Source organism: Zootoca vivipara, chromosome 14 (genome assembly GCF_965207765.1).
Source record: "Zootoca vivipara chromosome 14, rZooViv2.hap1.1, whole genome shotgun sequence".
Classification (NCBI taxonomy): domain Eukaryota; kingdom Metazoa; phylum Chordata; class Lepidosauria; order Squamata; family Lacertidae; genus Zootoca; species Zootoca vivipara.
The window spans coordinates 6,462,642-6,484,388 of NC_142597.1; the positions used below are offsets into that span (position 1 = coordinate 6,462,642).

Consider the following 21,747-nt stretch of genomic DNA (forward strand, 5'->3'; position numbering starts at 1 on the left):
ACTTGAGTTATGATCTCTGGATCTCTTTGGGAGGAAATAAAATGAATTAAAAACTATTTGCATGAAAAGGCCATGACAGTCCAATGAATCATGTGGAAAGAGCTTAACAGAATCACATCAAAACTCCCTCATGATTGTCAATCATTTCAACCCACTGCAGTGTGAAATTGGCCTACCTCAGTGGTCATATGTACCCTATAAAATAAAACTAAACCAGACTTTTAAAGAGGCATTAAATGCTTTGAGGAACATTTATAGTTTAAGATGCCCTGAGAGAATGTGATGCAAGCAACATTTCTCTCTCTCTTTCTTCCAGATTTTAGTAGGAGGCATTATCCTTTCATTATAATCTTTAAGCATCGTTCATGCATCTCTGCAGCTTCCCACATGATGTGAAATTTCCTGGGTGTGCTTTCCAGATTTAGTTCTTTTCGGTTGGGAGACTGATGGAGACTTTGACCGCAATCCTACCCCACTGAATTCAATAGGACTTACTTCTGTGTAGTCATTGGGCTCTTATGGTGGCTATTTGTTTTATTTTAAAATCTGCAAGTAAAGCATAAGGAAAGACAAAGAAGATAAATTCATACAAGGCAGTAGATCTGTTACCTCAGATTAGATCCCCAAAGAAAGGTATTCAGATGCCTCCAGCCATTACACACCTCATGGCTCTCTTTCTAGCTGCATTTGGGCACCCTGATAAGCCGTGATTTATCAAGCCAATTATGAACCTAGCCTCCTTCTGGCTTCCTCTCTACCCATCCAGTGCAGCAGTCGGAAGGAATTGGGAAGCTCTTTCTCTGTGTTGCTACTACTACTACTACTGGGTGGCTTGCTGTGCCACCCAGACCTGACAAACTGAGTTTAATGTAAACCAGGCTTTGTTTGAAAGAAGTGAATTTCAAACCATGGTTTGTTTGAAAGAACTGAACTAAATGAAAGTGCTATCAAAAGGATTGCTGCTGGTACAATGGGATTTCCCCCATCTCCTCTGCCCACACACACCATGGACCACCCCCAAAACTGCTTCAAATCGTTGGGAGAACTCCCAGGACAGATTTAGGGGCTGCAGGGCAGGAGGGAGAGAACATTCCATTGTGCAGTGGGAAACCCTTGCAAAGATGGAACCAATGATTTAGCGCTATGTTGACTACAACTTTAGGTTATGAAACTGTCTTGTTTCAACAACCATAGTTAAGATTCAGTGGGTGCAGTGATCATGGTCGACTGTGGTTAACTAAAATCTAAAACTAATGCTTCCTGCTTCTTCACAGCTCCTTTACAGATCTGCAATGTATCCTATTGCTGTGAGTAATTTTAATGATGGTGTAAACACTCTATAATGCTATAATGTATACAACCATGCTAGGTAAAGGTAAAGGGACCCCTGACCATTAGGTCCAGTCGTGACCTACTCTGGGGTTGCGCGCTCATCTCACATTATTGGCCGAGGGAGCCGGCGTATAGCTTCCAGGTCATGTGGCCAGCATGACAAAGCCGCTTCTGGCAAACCAGAGCAGCACATGGAAACGCCGTTTACCTTCCCGCTGTAGCGGTTCCTATTTATCTACTTGCATGTTGATGTGCTTTCGAACTGCTAGGTTGGCAGGAGCTGGGACCAAGCAACGGGAGCTCACCCCGTCACAGGGATTCGAACCGCCGACCTTCTGATCAGCAAGCCCTAGGCTCAGTGGTTTAACCACAGCGCCACCTGGGTCCCAATACAACCATGCTAACTAACAATAACTAACTAACAATAAATGAGTGCAAGCCTGATCCAGTCCAGCTTGAGGTAGTACACTGCCTACCCCTCTTGCCATCTGAAGGATACCTGTCTAGGATACTCTAAACCTCAAAACTCTATGTGTAAGAGCCAGGCTCTTCCCCAAAGAGTTCCATTCTCTGACCTTGGCATCTAAAGCCCTGAGTGGCAAGCCCAGGGCAATCTCAGATAGATGATCATAGATAGATAGATAGATAGATAAATAGATAGATAGATAGATAGATAGATAGATAGATAGATACAGACAGACAGACAGACAGACAGACAGACAGACAGACAGACAGACACACACACACACACAGAGAGAGAGAGAGAGAGAGAGAGAGAGAGAGAGAGAGAGAGAGAGATGTATTTCTACCAAGCATACCAAATATTCATGAATGTTACCAAATGAATGCCTATTTAGGGGCAATGAGCCATATAAATCACAAATGGCCCCCAAGCAGAAGTAAAGTTGGAGGGCATTCTCTTTCACCAACTTGATGCCTTCTGGCTCACTGTTGTGCTGACTTATGAACAGTGGGGTTGTGTGTGTGTGGAGGGGTGTTATTCCCCTGCCTACTGAATATGGCACATCACTGTTGCTTGCTGGGAGGGGCAGGGGGAAGGCAGCAGGATCTGTGCGGTATGGGCACCACACAGATGCAGCGAGAACAGGGTCAGATTGGCTCCATGCCAAGCTCTCATTGCCTTTCACTCCCCCCTCTCACTTAGTGGCAATGATGCACCACATTCTGGACATGGGAAAGCTCATGGGAGAGATGGGAAAGACCTCATCTGCATCAGAGAAATTAAGTTGTAGAACATGCTCAGGGAAAGGTCATAACAGAGCCTCTGTTTTGCATGTGGGAGGACCCAAGTTCAATCCCTGCCATCTCCAACTAGGGCTGAGAGAAAGAGCCCTGTTTGAAAGCAGGAGAGCTGCTGCCAGTCAGCACTGGCAATACTGAGCTAGTTGGAGCAATGGTCTGACTCAGCATCAGGCAGCTTCAAATGTTCCTATGGTATATTCCCCCCCCCAGCAGTTTCTCTCCTACTCACCATAAAATGAAAGAAAAATAAATAGAGGTCAAATTTGTGTTCAGAAAGAAGCTGACTGCCAGGGTGAAGTTTAAGCACTCCTCTGCTTTCTGTCCCTTCTCTAGTGCAAATCTTCCTTTTCTGGGAATACTTTGTAATAAAGAAGAAGCCATTGGGGGTGCTGTTGTTGTTGTTGCTGCTGCTGCTGCTGCAAAGTGCACTTTCCCTGTTATGGCCTTAAAACTGCAAGACCTGTGTCCTCTTGCAACTCTGTTGTCTCTATTCAAGTTGCTAAAATGGCAGGACTCCTTTTTCACATAGTTTCCTCTTTTGTTTGCTTCCTACACACATCTATTTTTAGAGGACAGGACATAGCCCTCTCTAGACAGCAACACTTGTATAAGGAAAGGAGATTGCCAAGATTATTTTTACAAAAAATTAAAATCACAGTAATTAACCTAGAGATTGTTGTAGCAGTTGCCGAATTCCGAGCAAAAAAATAAATAGATGACACCCGAATGTGTGCTTGCTGCCTTTCAGTGTCATATGGATGAATTAAAGTTTGGCTTTAATGGATGAATTAAAATAAAGTGTATTAAAAATGGCACAAATCCCATCAAAACCCTTCAGGATTATTATCAAAATGATTGAAATAATGGGGTTAAAGGCCTACTTCTCTTGCTCTTTCTATATTTGTTGTCGTTACAAGAAACTCTGTGATGAGACAATTAAATAAAGCATCGGACAAGCTAAAAGAGCATGTGTTTGATTCTGTACAATGTTCCCCCAAATTGCGTTGGACTATATTTTTAACTGCTTGAAAAAATACACACAAGTTAAGGAGTAGCAAGGGGACACAAGCATAGACATGTGTGGGTGTCATAGCTGCCAAGTTTTCCCTTTTCTCGCGAGGAAGCCAATTCAGCATAAGGGAAAAACCCTTAAAAAAGGGGATAACTTGGCAGCACACACACACACACACACACACACAGAGAGAGAGAGAGAGAGAGAGAGAGAGAGAGAGAGAGAGAGAGAGAGAGAGAGAGAGAGAGAGAGAGAGAGAGATTTAGCATCTTGGCTTCATTTGGCGTGAATTAAAGAAAGTTCTTATTAAGCTGCATTTTGCTATGTGAGGGCCAGGAAAGGAGTGGCACAGCATCCTTTCAAAGGCTTGGTTGCAGAGCAATATTACACGTGGGGTGCTTCCAAAATTCTCTCCATCATAATTTCTCTCTAGTCACTGAATTGTATTCAAGGTTGGTGAAGTTATGAATAGACACATTGAAATTAACTGGCATTAAAGGTAAAGGAGGGACCCAGGTGGTGCTGTGGGTTAAACCACTGAGCCTAGGGCTTGCTGATCAGAAGGTCAGCGGTTCAAATCCCTGTGAAGGGGTGAGCTCCCGTTGCTCGGTCCCAGCTCCTGCCAACCTAGCAGTTCGAAAGCACGTCAGAATGCAAGTAGATAAATAGGAACCGCTACAGCGGGAAGGTAAACGGCGTTTCCGTGGGCTGCTCTGGTTCGCCAGAAGTGGCTTTGTCATGCTGGCCACATGACCTGGAAGCTATATGCCGGCTCCCTCGGCCAATAATGCGAGATGAGCGGTCACGACTGGACCTAATGGTCAGGGGTCCCTTTACCTTTACCTTTAAAGGTAAAGGACCCCGGACAGTTAAGTCTAGTTGCGGACGACTCTGGGGTTGTGGCACTCATCTCGCTTTACTGGCTGAGGGAGATGACATTTGTCCACAGACAAATTTGACCAGCATGACTAAACCGCTTCTGGCATGACTAAACCGCTTCTGGCAAAACCAGAGCAGCACATGGAAACATCATTTATCTTCCTGCCAGAGCGGTAACTATTTATCTACTTGCACTTTGGCGTGCTTTTGAACTGCTAGGTTGGCAGGAGCTGGGACCGAGCAACGGGAGCTCACCCTGTCGCGGGGATTAAGAAAATCTGCTATATTATGTTCATGGTAAACTTCTCAGCAATCCCAGATGGTAGAATGAGATTTATTAAAGAAATGATTATTTTAAGGAATTGCTGAGGAAGGTTTATTAAATATTAAGGGAAACACACATATAATCTAAATGTTCAGGATAGTTTAACAATGATTTCAAACATGCTTTGGCATTTTGCTATGATTAGTTTAGATATAATATTTATATTCTGATACCATGCTTGTTCAGTCTTTTATGATATTGTCCTTCCAATCATTTAAATATGTTCTCTCCCCGCTCTCTTGCATTTTCAGGATTTTTTTAAAAAAACAAATGGTGTGTGGGGAATACGTCCACCTGAGATCACAAAGTGCTTCGTGCCTATGTAATCTGTGTATCTTGTTATTGGACTTCAATTCCCATCACTTCTAGTCAACATGGCCAATGGGCAGGGATGATGGGAGTTTTAGTCCACCAATATCTGGGAGTCAGACACAGGTTTATTATTATTATTATTATTATTATTATTATTATTATTATTATTAGTAATAAAGCAACCCATCTCTACTGTAGGAAAACTAAACTGCTTAATAGTTTAGCTTGTTTGACATGAGAATGAGAGCTTTTAAGAATGTGTGTTAGAGAGTGATTATATATATATATATATATATATATATATATATATATATATATATATATGTGTGTGTGTGTGTGTGTGTGAGAGAGAGAGTAATAATGAATCTATTGCTAACCAATAATAACATAACAATATCCCATGCCCGTTGTCTTTGTCCATGGAGTTTTGTCCCATGGACTGCAAGAAGATCAAACCTATCCATTCTTAAGGAAATCAGCCCTGAGTGCTCACTGGAAGGACAGATTGTGAAGCTGAGGCTCCAGTACTTTGGCCACCTCATGAGAAGAGAAGAATCCTTGGAAAAGACCTTGATGTTGGGAAAGATGGAGGGCACATGGAGAAGGGGACGACAGAGGACAAGATGGTTGGACAGTGTTCTCGAGGCTATGAACATGAGTTTGACCAAACTGCGGGAGGCAGTGCAAGACAGGAGTGCCTGGCGTGCTATGGTCCATGGGGTCATGAAGAGTCGGACACGACTAAACGACTGAACAACAACATCCCATGCCCATGTTGAATCCCTGGTATCTACACTGGGGGGGGGGGGTCTAAATGGAAAAGACATATCTTTTCCCCTCATCAAAAACCAAAAGAATAAAAGTATCCTAGGATGTAGAAGGATCGGGCTGATGATCTGACAAAACCTCACTCAGTTCTTTAAAATTCACTTCAGCTAACAAGGTTGACATTTCATATCCTTAGGATGTGTTTGCACCATGTAAGAAAACATTTTTCTGACCTTCACAGTAGTTTATAAAGACATTAAGAGACTTTTTAGAACTATTTGCTGAACAATTTGAAATAGGCCTTTTAATAGAGCTTTATCTGCTATGCTCTACAAGTAGGGATGTTACTACAGCCTGTGCTCTTGTTTTTGGTTTTCTTTAATTGCCCACCCCCAACTAGGCTGGATTCAACCCTATTTGCTGTGACAACGCAAGCTTCCAACATCAACAATGACACAGAGGAGGAGGAGAACACTGGAATTGACTGATGCATCATGGACCCAAGACAGCTTCATTAACTATGAACCCCAAAATCTGGGATCCCCTCAAAACTGGTGCCAATGTTTTGCAATCATTTTGTAGTGTTTTGGAGCGATAACCCCACATTTTGTAGCACTCTGCAAACAGAGTAATTAATACATCAAATCCAGGAGTCATGGGGTTACCCCAAAACCAGTGTTGTCCAATCCTCTAGAGACCAGTGCCAAAGTTTTGTAATTGGTCTGTAGCATTTAGTAGCGAAAACCCCACATTTTGTAGCACCCCACAGACGGAGTAATTGATACATCAAATCCAGGTGTCACAGGGTCACCCAAAAACTCAACATTGTCTGAACCCCTCGAAACTGGTGCCAAAGTTTTGTAATTGTTTTGTAGCAAGACCTTAATGGCTAGTGATCTGCACTAACTTCACATGATCTGTAAAACAAAACCTCTGCCCTTTTGTCCTCGGGGTTCCTGTTGTTTTCCTGCCCACCTCCAGAAATCAAAGATCCATGGGTGTGGTAGCGTCTATGAGAGGAACACTCAGAATGACTGCTCCCCACATTAAGTGGGGGGGGGCGACTTTTGCATGGTCGCGCGCAGCCCCCTGGATCCCAGAGCAGCTCCCTGGTAGTTCGGACTGGCTGCATCCTCCCCAGGTTGGATACCTGGGGTCTCCATCTACCCCAGCCAATCATCCAATCCCACCTGAGGAGGCATTGCCAGGGGACTGGCCAGGTAAGGAGAGGGGCCGCCCTGCCCACACAACAGAAGGTGACTCTTACCTGGGAAGCGGCAGTCGGCTCCAGAGCTTCTCCCACCCTCCACACCCTCATTTAAGTCTTCTTTTGCAGGTTAACCTCTTTTCTACAGGTACGCAGGCGCTGCTACATCAGGGCCGCTGTTGAAGGGCCGGAAAGGAATTTTCCTGCATTGGCAGGTTTCGCCTTTCCCGTAGCAATACGTCACAACTTTGGTGGTTTCAGGCCTTGGGAGGAATCCTTTAGTCTATCTTCCTAAATGGGGTGTGTGTGTCTCAAGCCCCCTTTGTGGTGGCGATACCAGGGTTCCCCGTTAAAGGGGTCTTGAAGGGAGGCATTGGCCATACGCCAAAAGGTTGTCATTGCTCTCCCCTCCGGCGGTGGTGAACAGGGGTGGGGCTGGGGGCTCTCTGCTTGAACATATGTTCTCCAGAGCCAGCCCAATCCCCACACATTCTGGATAACCCTGAAGTCTCCCAGATCCCCGGCTGGGGACTGGGTAGGATAAACGCCCAGTGCCTGAGCCAAGGTCTCCCTACATCTGAACCTTAATAAAGTTGTGGCCAATTTTAATCCCATAGCAAGTTGTCTTGAGTCATTATTCTGCTCAGGGGTCGCCTGGGGTTTGGGGGACTCTGCCTGTCCATGCAAATCCCACTCCAGACTTATCAAATGGATATAGCTGCTTTATGAGAGAGGAAGCCCCAGGTGTCTTTCATTCCTGCCAGATGCTCTTCTCAAATTCTTCTGGAAAGGGCAAAACTCTCTTGGATGCTTGGGGAAGAACCTGGGAGGTCTAGTTGGCTGCCTGGGGCTGCTCCTTCACAGCCTTCCTCAAGAGTGGCTTGATGCCTGGGCTCATGAAGAGTCTGGGGAAATGCTCCCTTTCTTCCTCATCTGGGGAAAGCTCCCCCTTTTCCCTGTCCGAGGGGGTGGATGTAGGTCTGGATGCTGAAGAAAGGGGGTGAGGGCTTGAGGCATCCTCTGAACCGGCTGCCCTAGGGGAAAGGGGAGGCTCGGCTCTCCTGGAGGCCCTTCTGCCAGGGCCCCTTCCTCCCCTGCTCAGCACCCGGTCTCCTCCTAGCCCTGCTGGGGGCCGGGCTGGGGAGGCCCCAAAGCCTGTCCTAGCCAGGCATTTCCTCCTGGGGGAACTGGAGGCATCCCAGGAGGAGGGATTTCCCGGCTTACCAGAACCTTTGGAAGTTCTGGAACTGCAGGATCAGGCCTCTCTCTGCAGTTATCCCAAAACCTCCTCGGTCTGGACTAGAGATGTAAAATTTCCAGAAATTTTGAAACCATGAGAAAAAAAGGTTTTTCTCCCTGTTTCACCCCTGGACTTAAAAAAAAAAGGAAAAAAAGTTCAGTGTGGAGTAGTTTTACAAATTGCATGAAACGCGGTGTTTATAAAAGTATTAGGCTTGCAATAAAACAGGTAACCACCCCCCTTTCCCTCAAAAGCAACAAAAAAAGCAAGAAACCATCAACATTAATGATAATCAGGTTTGCCCCTTAGCAGCTACAGCAAATAAAGTCAGGGTCCACCTCAATATTTAAGCTCCATAAAAGGTCTACACTTTGAGTAGTGCTTTAAGAAAAAGAAGAAAGACACAACATATACACACAGTTTATTCTGTCTCATTTTCTGAACTACTGCTACCATTTCCCATTTCTTCTTCCTCTTCCTCTTTGTCATTTTTCTCATGGACTTCTAAAAACCCGTTTTGGGGGAAAACGAGAAAGAAACCTGCCCCCCCCAACTTTTCTGGTGTTCTTTTTCCAGGCCTTCCCATCTCTACTTGAGGACAAAGCATAAGGCAATTTTTTGCATGCCAGGCCCAGAAGTAACCAATATCCAGTTACTGAATAGTATGTTGCACTAAGGCTCAAACTCTGTTTGAAAGGAAAAGGAGTGTGTGTGTTTTTCAAATTGAATTTGTTATTATATATTATAAACCGCATGATGGTAAGAGAGCTTCTAAAGATTAGAATCTAAACAGTTTACAAAAATATACAACAGTACATTAAAATGATTGATAAAACACAGTTAAAAACAGGTATTTAAGAGTATTCAAAAGATGATTGAAGTCAGCAGTGGTTAAAAGGAAGTAAATCGCATGCGGCTTCTACATGTTCAGATGGACTGGCCCTAACAAAGTGTGGGTGCTGGAAGGCCTGGGAAGAAAAGGAAAAATGGGGGGGGGACCGGTTTTTTATGGTTTTTTCCAAAGCTGCCCCACACCCCCAGAAAAAATGGGGGGGGGGAGTGTGTGGAATATTCAAACTACAGTATATCAAACTATTTTTAAAAATTTTCCAGAACCCCCCCCCCCCGTTTTTCCAGGTTTTTCCAGGCCTTCCCATCTCTAGCCTGGGCTGATGTTAAATTCAATGTTATTATTTAATAATAACAATATATTTATACCCCACCCCTCTGGCTGGGTTTCCCTATCCACTCTGGGAAGCTTCCAACAAAATATTAAAATACAGTAGTCCATCAGACATTAAAAGCTTCCTTAAACAGGGCTGCCTTCAGATGTCTTCTAAATGTTAGGTAGTTGTTTATCTCTTTGACCTCTGGTGGGAGGGCATTCCACGAGAAGGCCCTCTGCCCGGTTCCCTGTAGCTTGGCTTCTCGTAGCGAGGGAACCGCCAGAAGGCCCTCAGCACTGGACCTCAGTGTCCAGGTAGAAAGATGGCGCTGGAGACGCTCCTTCAGGTATGTTAGTATGTGCATGTGTGCACTCAAGTTCTTCATTCTCAGCCCTCTTCTAGGTTAAATCTGGTCATCAACGTTAGTACACATTCATTTTGAGTTTCTGCAAGAACTCAAAATGCTTTTCTATGTTCCCATCCTATGCTTTTGCATTCATTGACCAGAAAATTGGAACACATTAGCAAGTTTACTTCCTAGTTAGCCACCGAGTTGAATTCTAGAAGTTTGCACAGACTACAAGTTTCAGTTCAGACCACAATTCACAGTGGACCACAATTCACAATGCAAAGGCTGCCTGGTTTGGGTCCAAATATAAGGCTGCCCAATTTGGGTCAGAATTCTAATACTGATCCAGAAAATTCTGACCTTCCTGTCCACACATTATGGGGATTTTTATTATTTATTTATTTATTTATTTATTTATTTATTTATTTAAAAAGTACTGTAACTTCATTCTGTTTGACAGAATTCAATATAATTTGCTGGAATAGTTGCTCCTACTAAATGAATAATACCTGCAAAATTCCAGACAATATGTCTCTCTCTCTCTCTCTTTCTCTCTCTCTCTCTCTCTCTCTCTCTCTCTCTCTCTCTCTCTCTCTGTGTGTGTGTGCGCACACACACACACATTAGCAAGGGAGGCACCGCTACAGGGCCAATGGACACCATCTGCCTGTGAGGATGGGGAATAATGTGAAGAGGGCAGACACAGACAATATAAGGGCCTGCTCCCATCAGACTGTCCAATACTACCCACCTCCCATTTTACTATTTTATTATTTATCTTAGTACTTGAAAATTGTAAACCTCTTTGGCTGCTTTGGAAGAAAGGTTGTATGTAAATGCAATAAATGAATAAATAAAAAGTATCATCTATAAAATACTTTTTTGCAAAATTGTGTGAAATTTGAAGAAATTTGTCGAAGGAGACAAAAAACTGCCAAATTTTAGAAGGATAGCGGCAGTGGTTTTATTGCAAAGGAAGCCTTTACATTTTGCGGTGATTTAAAAGAGGATTCACTTAATCTTCCCTGCACACTTGTGAGAAATGTGTGTGAAAATAGCATATACCACAAAGATGCCCCCCAGGTAAGAAACCTGCCAAATTTCAGAAGGCTTGTGTGTGTGTGTGTGTGTGTGTGTGTGTGTCTGCTAGGCACTTTTAAATTCGACTGAGGGGTGAAAATGTTTTGCTTCCCAACCTGTAGTTATGTGTTACAATTTTAGTATGAAAATAACATTTGCAATGAGGTAAAGCAGAGGTATGGGACGTGGGTGGTGCTGTGGTCTAAACCACAGAGCCTAGGGCTTGCCCATCAGAAGGTAGGCGGTTCGAATCCCCGCAGTGGAGTGAGCTCCCGTTGCTTGGTCCCAGCTCCTGCCAACCTAGCAGTTCGAAAGCACGTCAAAGTGCAAGTAGATAAATAGGTACTGCTCTGTCAGGAAGGTAAACAGCGTTTCCGTGCACTGCTCTGGTTCGCCATGACCCGGAAGCTGTCTACAGACAAACACCGGCTCCCTTGGCTTATAGAGCGAGATGAACACTGCAACCCCAGAGTCGTCCGCGACTGGACCTAATGGTCAGGGCTACCTTTACCTTTTAAAAGCCTGGGTTAAATTAGGGCCACGACTAAACAACAACAAATATACTTGCAATGATAGCATGAAGCATGATAGCATGATTTTGTTGTTGTTTATTTAGTCTGACTCTTCATGACCCCATGGACCAGAACACACCAGGCACTCCTGTCTTCCACTGCCTCCCGCAATTTGGTCAGACTCATGTTAGTAGCTTCAAGGACACTGTCCAACCATCTCGTCCTCTGCCGTCCCCTTCTTCTTGTGCCCTCTAACTTTCCCAACATCAGGGTATTTTCCAGGGAGTCTTCTCTTCTCATGAGGTGGCCAAAGTGTGGGAGAACAATTAGGTCTATCAAAATTGCGTTCTTAGAGTGTGCTAGACTTGCCCAAGAGTGGAACAATAGTTCTAAACATGTCTCTCTCCAATCCACACCTGCTAAGGGTGTAAGGAGGCCTCCCGGAGCCACCCACTCTGGAGAACCACAGAGTAAGAAACATCCTGTATACTACTCAATGGCCCCACAACCCTGTGCAGCAATTTATGGGGAACACCTATCATCCTAAAAGGTTCCTAAGTAGTCACCTCTCTACCTGTTCAATTTATTGCACCTTCATGCCAGGAGTGTGATCAAACTAACCCATTTGATGAACAGTGCATGTTAAATTCCTCTCTCCTTCTAAAGCAGCTCACCAAATCTGATGCATGCTCCATTGAATAATACTGCATGCTTTACCTTTTGCCCCAGAAGCAAATGGACCAGAATGAGCTTTTTAAGAAAAGGAAATTCACAGAGGGTTCTTGGCTATCCCTGAGGGGCCAGGGCCCTACTGGCCTTACTGAATACTAATCACATATGTGCATCCTGATTGCAATTTCAATCTCAATATTTACCATATTCATCTCTTTAGTTCCTTATACTGAACTATGAGCTTTACATGATTAAAGATAGTGTCACATTGCATATACTCAAAGGGGACTAGTCTTGGTTATCTGGGAAAGCTTTTACTCTGGCATTTATTAAGTTCAAAGTGCTGCATCTTTGCAAACTTCACATTCTGTTAAGACTATATTTCTTATGTGCTATTACTAGCTGGTATTATTGATATAAAAGACCTTGAGAAATTCTTGCAAAAATTCTTTTGACGTCTAGCCTGGAACTATGTGACTAGCAGAAATAATCCTTTTCTTTTCTTTCTTTTTTTAATTCAGGGATGAGCAAAGACTTCTCCATTATGGTCAGGAGAGAGTTGTTGCAGCTATGAAATGACAGGTAAATCTCCTTTTGATGTACAGCACTAAAAGAAACTCAAATTCACAAAATCTATTGATGTCCCTGGAAAATCTATAGTGTTAAAGCTACAGAGTTCACAAAGACATAGCATCCACCCAAAAGGGCAGATATTTGGATGACTCCCAAACCAGACATTTTCCGTAATGTTCTGGATCAATGTCAGAATATTTCTGGATCAACGTCATAATGCAAGTTGTTCCCATGCCTCTGCCCTAGCATACAATAAAGGACTGAATGCAGAGAAGGGAAGAGAAGGAAAATGAATTGTTCTCCAAATGAGATATGACATAAAGTACACTCAGGATTGCTGATTGACTCAGATGCAGGGAATACAAGTGTTGTCCACGAAGACCAGAACCTAATTAACATTTTAAAATTGGGTTGGGTGTTTTTTTGTGGGTTTTTTTTTTACATTTTACCTCTCCCTAATACAAATAATTTATGTAGCCCCTGGTTTTACAACTGGCAACAGTTGTACTTCACACATTTAAATTAATCCTTCACCAGAAATGTATATTTTCTCCAAAGAAAGAACACTTCAGATGCAAATGTAAATTCTCTGAATCATAAAATGGTCTTCATCAGAAAGCCCAAGAGGGGCGAACTTCCTTCAGCTTTCTTCCAAAACATTAAATCCATTCTGGAACACCATTGGATTCCACACCGCTTTCTCATCATAAAACATATACCACCCATTTCAGTCTCTACAGCCACAGCAGGTGCTGTAACTCTCCAGTGGTTTGCCTTTACCCCCCCCCCCAAGGCACACTCCTCCATTGTTTCCCAAAATGGATGGATGCCAACAACAGCAAATAGACAGCTAGGAAAGAAGGAAACTTTCTACCTGCTTTTTCTCCTTCTCTCCCTCCCACTTCATGCCACTTGACTGCATTCTAAAACAACCAGACTTTTAGAAGACATCTGAAGGCAGCCCTGTTTAGGGAAGCTTTTAATGTTTAATAGATTATTGTATTTTAATATCCTTCTGGAAGCCGCCCAGAGTGGCTGGGGAAACCCAGGCAGATGGGCGGGGTATAAATAATAAATTATGGTGGTGGTGGTGGTGGTGTTTATGTTTATTATTCCCTCCTCCATCTGATAGCTCTGCATCACACTGGGTGTTCCCAACTCAGGATGATCTGGGGCTTACTTGAGCCACTCCAGACAAATCTCAAAACAGCCTTCATTGGACCAATCCAGTTTGGGATCCAGGATTTGTCTGGTGTATAGCCCTAGTATGCATGTTCTGCATGTAGAAGGTCACAGGTTCAATCCCTGGCATCTGCAGATATAAGGATTTCAGGACAGGAAAGGCTTCTCCCAGAGATCCCAACCCAGCTACCACCAGCCAGGGCAGAAAGAACTTGGATATATTGACAAAGCACAGTATGAGACAGGGTAAGTTGTTCAGGTGACCAGAAATATCCACAATCAATTTTTACCCCTTGCGCTTTAACATCTTTTTTTAGGGAAGCAGGACTACCTTGCTTTTAAATTCAAGTGAGGTGTCAAGACATGATTACATATAAATCTGTTCAAACCAACCCTAAAATAGAGCCACTTACATAAATATACAACACAATTAGAAGGAAATGGTCATCTCAATATTGCTGCACTAATGAGAACTGCCTCTATGAAATGACTATATTCATTTAATTAAAAAGCCTATTATGGATCCCATTCAAAATGCTGTTCACTGAACTCCTCCAAATAAATCTAATTTGTTTTAGTGCAGAGTTTAGGAGTGTCATTTTATTTGTACAAACAGGTTCAAAACAACAAGGGCTTGGGGTAATATAATAAATTGCTCACACAAAAGACTGGAAGGGGCTAGGATTGTGTGCACACAGCTGTGAAAATCTTGGAGAAATGCAGAGTTTTCAAAGCCATTGTTAGCCTTTTGTAACCATCATGCACATCTCTCTCTCTCTTCTCTCTCTCTCTCTCTCTCTCTCCCCCCACAGTAGCACTTTTGGGGAGTGCCCATTAAAAATATGTATCGGGGGGAGGGTTGGCAAATTAAGACCACATTTTTCCAAAGCTACTTTTCCATCAGCCTGTGTTGATATTTAGTCAGAACGGTTTGTGGTGAGGTACTGATGACAAAATCATGGCCATGTGCTGAAACTGAGACCAGATCTGCTTTTAGTACACTAATCCACATTTAGATGACTTGTAGTTCAGCTAATGGCTGCATGATATGCACAGACTTGCTAATCTGCCTTAGACATGGGATTCTTTGGGGGACATGCCATAGGAACTTAAGAAGCTGCTTAACCTGTATCAGGTCACACTGGTCCATCTAACTCAGCATTGTCTACGTTCATTGACAGTGGCTCTCCAGAGTTTCATACAGGGGACATCTCCAGCCATACCTGGAGATGCCAATGAACCTGGGATTTTCTGCATGCCAAGCAGTTGATCTTCTGTGTATATATCAGCCCATCTTGATCATGAGCATCAGTAATCCAATTTCCTTGGGTGCTTCCACACTGCCCAAGCCACCAGAACAAGCCCTCCTGAACAGGCAATGCCAAGCTTCTACTACTACTAGACAGTAGCTGCCTAGCTGGTGCTCTACAACCAGACTGGCTGGGAACCACTGGAGATGATAGTGATTGCACCAGGAACCATCTACATAAAAAACAGATGCTCTGCCACTGAGCTATGGCCCTCCCAAACCCTCCCTACATTTAAATAAAAGAATATTTCACTCTTCTTCCATCATGGGACTCAAGGCACCATACATGACACTCCCAGGTGATCACCCACCTAGGCATTGACCAAACCTAGATCGCAGGGCCAGCCCTACGGCTAGGCTGGGTAGCGCAGGGCATGGGGCCGCCAGGGGGGTGCCGCGCAGCTGCGCCCGCCGCGCTGGGAAACGGGGCAGGGGGGCGCCGGAGGGATCCGTCGCACCATGGCGCCAGGGCTCCAGATATACTTAAGACGGCCCTGCTAGACCGGCTTAGATTCAGCAAGGTGGTGGTTTCATGTGTCTTCAGACCATACATTGGGACCAAGAGCATACCGTGCTATGGCAGGGTGGGGGCTAAAGTGTGTGCATGTTTGTGGAATCAAGACCAAACCTCAAAGAGCGAACTAATTCCAATGTTGGATCCTACTTCCAAGGATTAATTTGGAACTAGGCACTGGAACATTTGAATTGTTTATGTGCTTGTTAATGCTAAGACTCAGCATTTAAAATAAAATCTTTATGTTCTGCTCACAGGAAGGGGGGGAGGGTCTTTGGCAAGAACATTTACTGCTAATGAAAGGATGTAATGCCAATGACCTTCTTCCTGGGCCCAAGCTACACTTAAAATTTAGTACATTGAAGACAGAGGATCAAGTGCCATCCACACACTGCAAATCCCCATTGAAATTAATAGGGCTGTATAGCGGAGTAGAGTAGAGATGACGAGATCTGGCCATCAATAACTCAGCAGCAAGCTCATCCACTCTCTTTATTGTAGTATATGCATCATATCATGATGCTTCCAGGCATGTCAGAGAGACAGCAGGGAAAGGCTACAAAGAATGACATGACTTCACCAAACCCCTGTAAAAGTCCTTTAGTACTGTCAGTGCCTGTCCCATTCTGCAATATTATTAGTTTCCACAGGCTCTGAAAAATCACAGCCACAAAAGGTTTGATAGAAAACTTGTCCATCACCCCACTAATTAAAAGCAAGCTCACTGCCAGGGCAGGAGGCTTATCTGCTAAAGCATATTCAGCAGGGGAATAGTTATAGTCCGCATACTTCTAAGAATCCCATATAGGTATTACTATTATTTGCCAAAAGACCAAGTAACTGGTCCTCATTGAGATAAAAGTGGGGGCATGGGGAGATTGGTTGTATTCAACGTTTGTTCTAGTCTGAGTAGATCCATTGAAATGAATGCTTAAGTTAGATATGTTCATTTATTTCAAAGGATTTACTCTGAGCAAACCACAACCCAAAACCTGCCCATTGTGTTTCAAGTTTGCACCATAGCTTTTGCTATGTTTGCACCGTACCCCTTTTTCCCCAGGAAACCCCCATATATTCTTACCATTTCCCGCTGGTCTCCCGAATGGATTCATATCCCGTAAATCCCCCGGAAAGCAGCTCCTGCCGGCAGCCATGTTTCTGGTGCCGCTCCTGCCCATGTATGGGCACCAGAAATCGGGCAGCGCCAGCATCGGAAGTCGCTTCTACGCATGTCCGGAAGTGCGTAGAAGCGACTTCCGGTGCCACTCTGCCCATTTCCAAAATGTCTGCAGCGCCAGAAGTCGCTTCTACGCACTTCCGGACATGCGTAGAAGCGACTTCCGGTGCTGCGCCACTGCTGGTCCTGGATTTTTCAATCCGGAACTTGGCAGCTATGGTTTCCATGTAGCAAAATAGTATGCAGAATACTATGATCAGAGGGCTGGAGAAAACTGCCTGTGTAGAAATTTTACAACATTTCAGGCTTTTCCATTTAGAAAAAAGGAAGGGGCATGTTATAGATTTATAAAGTTATACATTGTGTGCACAAAATGAGTAGAGAGAGACCTTCCCCCACCCCTCCCAATGTTTCATATTACTGGAGACCAGAGTCATCCAATGAAGCTGAATGGTAGGAGAATCAAGACAGTCTTCACACAGCACTATATTTAAACTATGGAATTTGCTACATCAGGATATTATGAGGGCCAGTGTTTGATGGCTTTCAAAAGTGGTTAGACCAATGCATGGAGGATTTGGCTATCATAGACTATACACTGTCTCCAGAATGAGAAGAGCATGGTTCTAAATACCAGCTGTTAGGGGTCATGAACGGAAGACTGTTGTTGACGGCATGTCTTTCTTCTGGTTTCCCATAGGCTTCTGGTTGGCCACTGTGGGAAACAAGATTCTGGGTAGGCCTCTAGTTTGATCCAGCAGGGCTTTTCTTATGTACGTCTTATGGCTTGATTTATTGTTGCCTTTCTGTTTGCACAGCTATTGTGCTCCTAAACCTGGATACCATCAGTGTGTGTGTGTTTCATTGGCAACAGTGTGTGTGTGTTTCATTGGCAAAGAGGCCTGAGAACATGGGCATACCCAGCATGGGGCAGGGGGGGGCAGCTGCCGGGGAGCGGGGCGTCCGCCGCGCGCATAAAGGCTAGTGACGCCGCTGGGAGGAAGGGACCTGCATGAAGGGAAAGGAGAAGCAATGGAGACAGGGAAGCGGCTTCCTCCTCCTCTCCATTTGCCCCTCCCCTCCTCAAGCTCTAGCGTGAGGGCAGTGTGCGAACCGCATCCCTAACCAGCCCAGCCTAGCCCCGCCGGCGTTGTCGTCACTTACTGCTCCTGCCGGTGGCAGCCCGACGGCGTGCCCAATCCCGCTGGCCCCGACTCCGAGGGCTGCACATGGGCTTCTCCTGGTGGCTGCAACAATAGCCCACGGTGGCACAGCGCCTCAGCAGCTCCTGGGTCGGCGCGCCCTCGGAGCGCGCAGCAGACGCCGCCACCACTTCTGTTTGGGCTGCAGCGGCAGCAGGAGCCGCGGAAAAGGTGGAGAAGGCGGAGGGGCTCTAAGCCGCAGAGCCAGGCCTTGCCCCTGGGGAGGGATGGAGGGAAAGGAGGGCAGACCTCAGCTCACGCCCCCGCCGGGACTGTGGGAAGTGGAGGCAACTCGAGCGCGTAGCTTCTCGGCTGCTCGGCCAGCCTCCGTCTCTCCCTCCCTCCTCCTCCTACTCAGGCGAGGCAGCTGTCGGTGGAGGTGGTGAGGGGGTGCCGTGCTGCCCCACACAAAGTGGAGCCCGGGGCCCCCACCCCCCTATTGCGATGTTGTGGGGCCATTGCCTCTAATTCTGCTGCACTACTATCTTTGTTTCTGGATAATATGATGTGTACTGTTCTCTGTGCAAGGAGAACAACATTTCTTTATGGTCTTAGGCAGGCATCCCCAAACTGCGGCCCTCCAGATGTTTTGGCCTACAACTCCCATGATCCCTAGCTAAAAAGACCAGTGGTCGGGGAAGATGGGAATTGTAGTCCAAAACATCTGGAGGGCCGAAGTTTGGGGATGCCTGGTCTTAGGGCTCCAACAAAAAGCATTTTAAAAATGAACCCTACATTTTCAGTTGTCATGCAAAGAGGGAGAATGAAGACAAGTGTGCTAGCTTCCCCACTGTTGAATCTAGTTGAAGTGATAAACCTATTTGTATAGGCTGTCTCTGATTTTTTTTCTCTGTCACTCCAGAAGGCATAACTAAAATCAATGGATGGAAATTGCAGGGGAGAAGATTTTGGGTCAACATTTGGAGACAACGGAATAGCTGTTTTATAACATAACAGGCTGCCTCAAGAGATGGTTGGCTCTCCTTCCTCAGAGGTACTCTAAGCAGAGAAAGGACTACCATTTCTCAGGAATGATGGAGTTGAAGCCTACAATAATTATCTTCCAATAATAATATAATATAATATAATAATTTATTATTTATACCCCGCCCATCTGGCTGAGTTTCCCCAGCCACTCGGGGCGGCTTCCAACAGAACAGAACATAAGCAGGGAAGTTCACCTAGATGACCTCCAAGATCATTTCCAGCTCTATGATACTAATAGCATGCTCATCAAATTGTGAGAATTTGCACTGAGATGGTCTTCAATCCATTCCCTTTTCCTTTCCCCTCAATATCTTCAAATATTTGGCTCCTCTTGGATTCTTAGGATATTCTCCCCCCCCCCAATTTCCTTAACTTGACATTTCTTGCCTTATGACTGCTTTCCTAGGCTGCCTAAATGATAATGCCCCTCTTGTGTTAATCGTGCTTCTGAAACCATTTTCATATGTCTTTAACAAATGCAAGATAAACAACAAGAGAATGCTCTTATGTCCAGTTCACTTCAAGTGAAAATCAATCCCATGTGAAAATCAGTACTGGTATAAGGCTGCAGTTAGCATGGCATTCAGTACAATTGAATGCAAAATACCATAAAACTTACTTCTGTTGCATTGGATTGCTAAACAACTTTAAGATAAGTTGGTGCATTCCATTTTGTAGGGAGACGTGGCCAATGTGGTACCCTCCAGATGATGATGGACTTCAGATCCCATCATCCTTCCTCTTTACTGCAAATCATTCACGGTTAGTTTTGCCACAGCCTGAGGATTATCAGCTTGTGGTAGCATGGCCTTTTCACTGGTAGCCCCAGTGTGGTGGAATGTTCTTCTTTCTGAGACACAAGAGGCCCCATGGGTGCTGCCATTATTGAAAATGCACCTCCTTCGGCAGGTGTTCCCCTGAATGGAACTTAAGATTTTATTGCTTTAACTGCTTTTTAAAAAACTGTTTTGTTATGCTTTTTTTAATTGTTTGATTTAGTGCATATCTGAATTCAGAGTGTTTAAATGTTATTATGTATTTTAATTCTAGATTGATCTTATGGTTGGAAGCCTCTTAGAAGCCATGGTATATAAATTACATTATTCATCATCATTATTATTAAAAACAACAGATCGTGCTGCCCCGGCTTGATTTCAGTTGTACTGCAACATCTGGAGAGCATCACAACAGCAATCCATGCCATAAGGGGCTTCCTTCCTGCTTCTCTTGTTCAGAATTCAAATAGCAGAATACTGAAGAGTCTATCAGAAGTTTCTACTTTACTCTAATAAGTGAAAATTAGTATGTGTCAATGGATTTTGATAAGAAACTATTATATCTATTATATAAACATACATAATTTGATAAGACTATTCTTTAGCATATTATTACAGTACAATGACAATTAGATCCCAGTCACCTTCCCTATTGCTGTGAATATCCGTTCAAAATGACTAGTTGTTCTTACAGAAGATTATGCAGCCAGGGTGGGGGGAGCTAAGCACTGATGCTGGTTAAGTCAGTGAGTGACACAAAGATTTCTCTCTCAGTTTATGTAGGGCGGTTATGTAGAACAAGGGAGCACAAGGGTATATCAGATGGAAAACACATGCATTACAAAACATTCATGTATTACAAGGGGGGAAACAACAACCAAAATTCCTTCTAACCTTTAGCGAGGTGAATTTGCCTACAATTCACCCCTCTCCTTCGGAGAAGACTGAAAGGGAAGGGGGTCTAGAGATCACATGAGCAGGAGCACCCAATAGTAGGGGGTTTTCAGGCCACTATTTAGACCTGTTCAGCACATTCAACATCCTGCTTTTCACTGTAGCACCCACCATTCTCCCCACTACATGCTGGGGCCCTTTTCCAGGAGCTGAATTGCGAGGGTTTTTTGTGGGCAGGGGAGCTCCTGAATGGCACTCTTCTTTATCTACTTAACTGTAGGCGTATCAGTTTTATTAATTCGGTCTGCTTGATATTTAGTGTGGGTGGGTAAAGGAAATAAAGACCTTAAATGATAGGCACCATGAGGCATTATTGGTTTATGGGCACTCTTGAGACACCTTCTGTAGCCTTTGGCTTATGGGACGGGTGCAAAGTTCCTTTGTTGGCGCCCTTTCTGGATTCTGACTCGGACTAGATGGTCATGGTCATTATCACTCTGTCTTGTACATATGTATATAAATAAACTCTATAAAAGTCAGATACGGAGTTTGGAGCACGTTACTCGTGAGAAAGCAACCCAGCGCCCTTACACCTAGAAACTGGTATTCAGAGGCACACTGCCTCTGCCACTAGAGGCAATATATCCATCAGTTTTAAGGCCAAGTCCATAAATACGCTTTTCACCATGAGAACTATCTTAGCTTTTTTTATACCGCACATACACACACACACTGCTAATTTACAAAGAAACCCAAGGCACTTTACAATACAAAAAATAACAACAATAATAAACGATATAGTGATCCCCATTAATATCACAAAGATTTGCATTGGAGCCTAAACCCAGATGTGTAATAGGAAACAGACATCAAAGAAGATAAGCCAGCAAAACAAGGTTTGTTTAGATGGAAATGCTACACTCCAGGACAAAGGCTTTCTATGATGAAAGGGGATAAGGATGACTCCCTGCCCTTTTAACAGAGTAGCTTTCAAAATGTACTCTAGGGAACTCTTA

At 44.3% G+C, this 21,747-nt stretch overlaps 1 protein-coding gene and 1 long non-coding RNA gene across 2 annotated transcripts in view; one reads left to right on the forward strand and one right to left on the reverse strand.

Moving 5' to 3' along the window:
* The window catches only part of LRRTM4 (leucine rich repeat transmembrane neuronal 4), a 412,227-nt gene that overhangs the window by 229,563 nt on the left and 160,917 nt on the right, over positions 1-21,747 (reverse strand). The gene's annotated exons all lie outside the window — the stretch shown is intronic.
* On the forward strand, positions 10,672-21,095 carry LOC148683472 (uncharacterized). The gene is made up of 4 exons (XR_015946983.1): positions 10,672-10,936; positions 12,639-12,699; positions 18,937-19,068; positions 20,112-21,095. It is a non-coding gene; the product is annotated as an uncharacterized LOC148683472 (long non-coding RNA).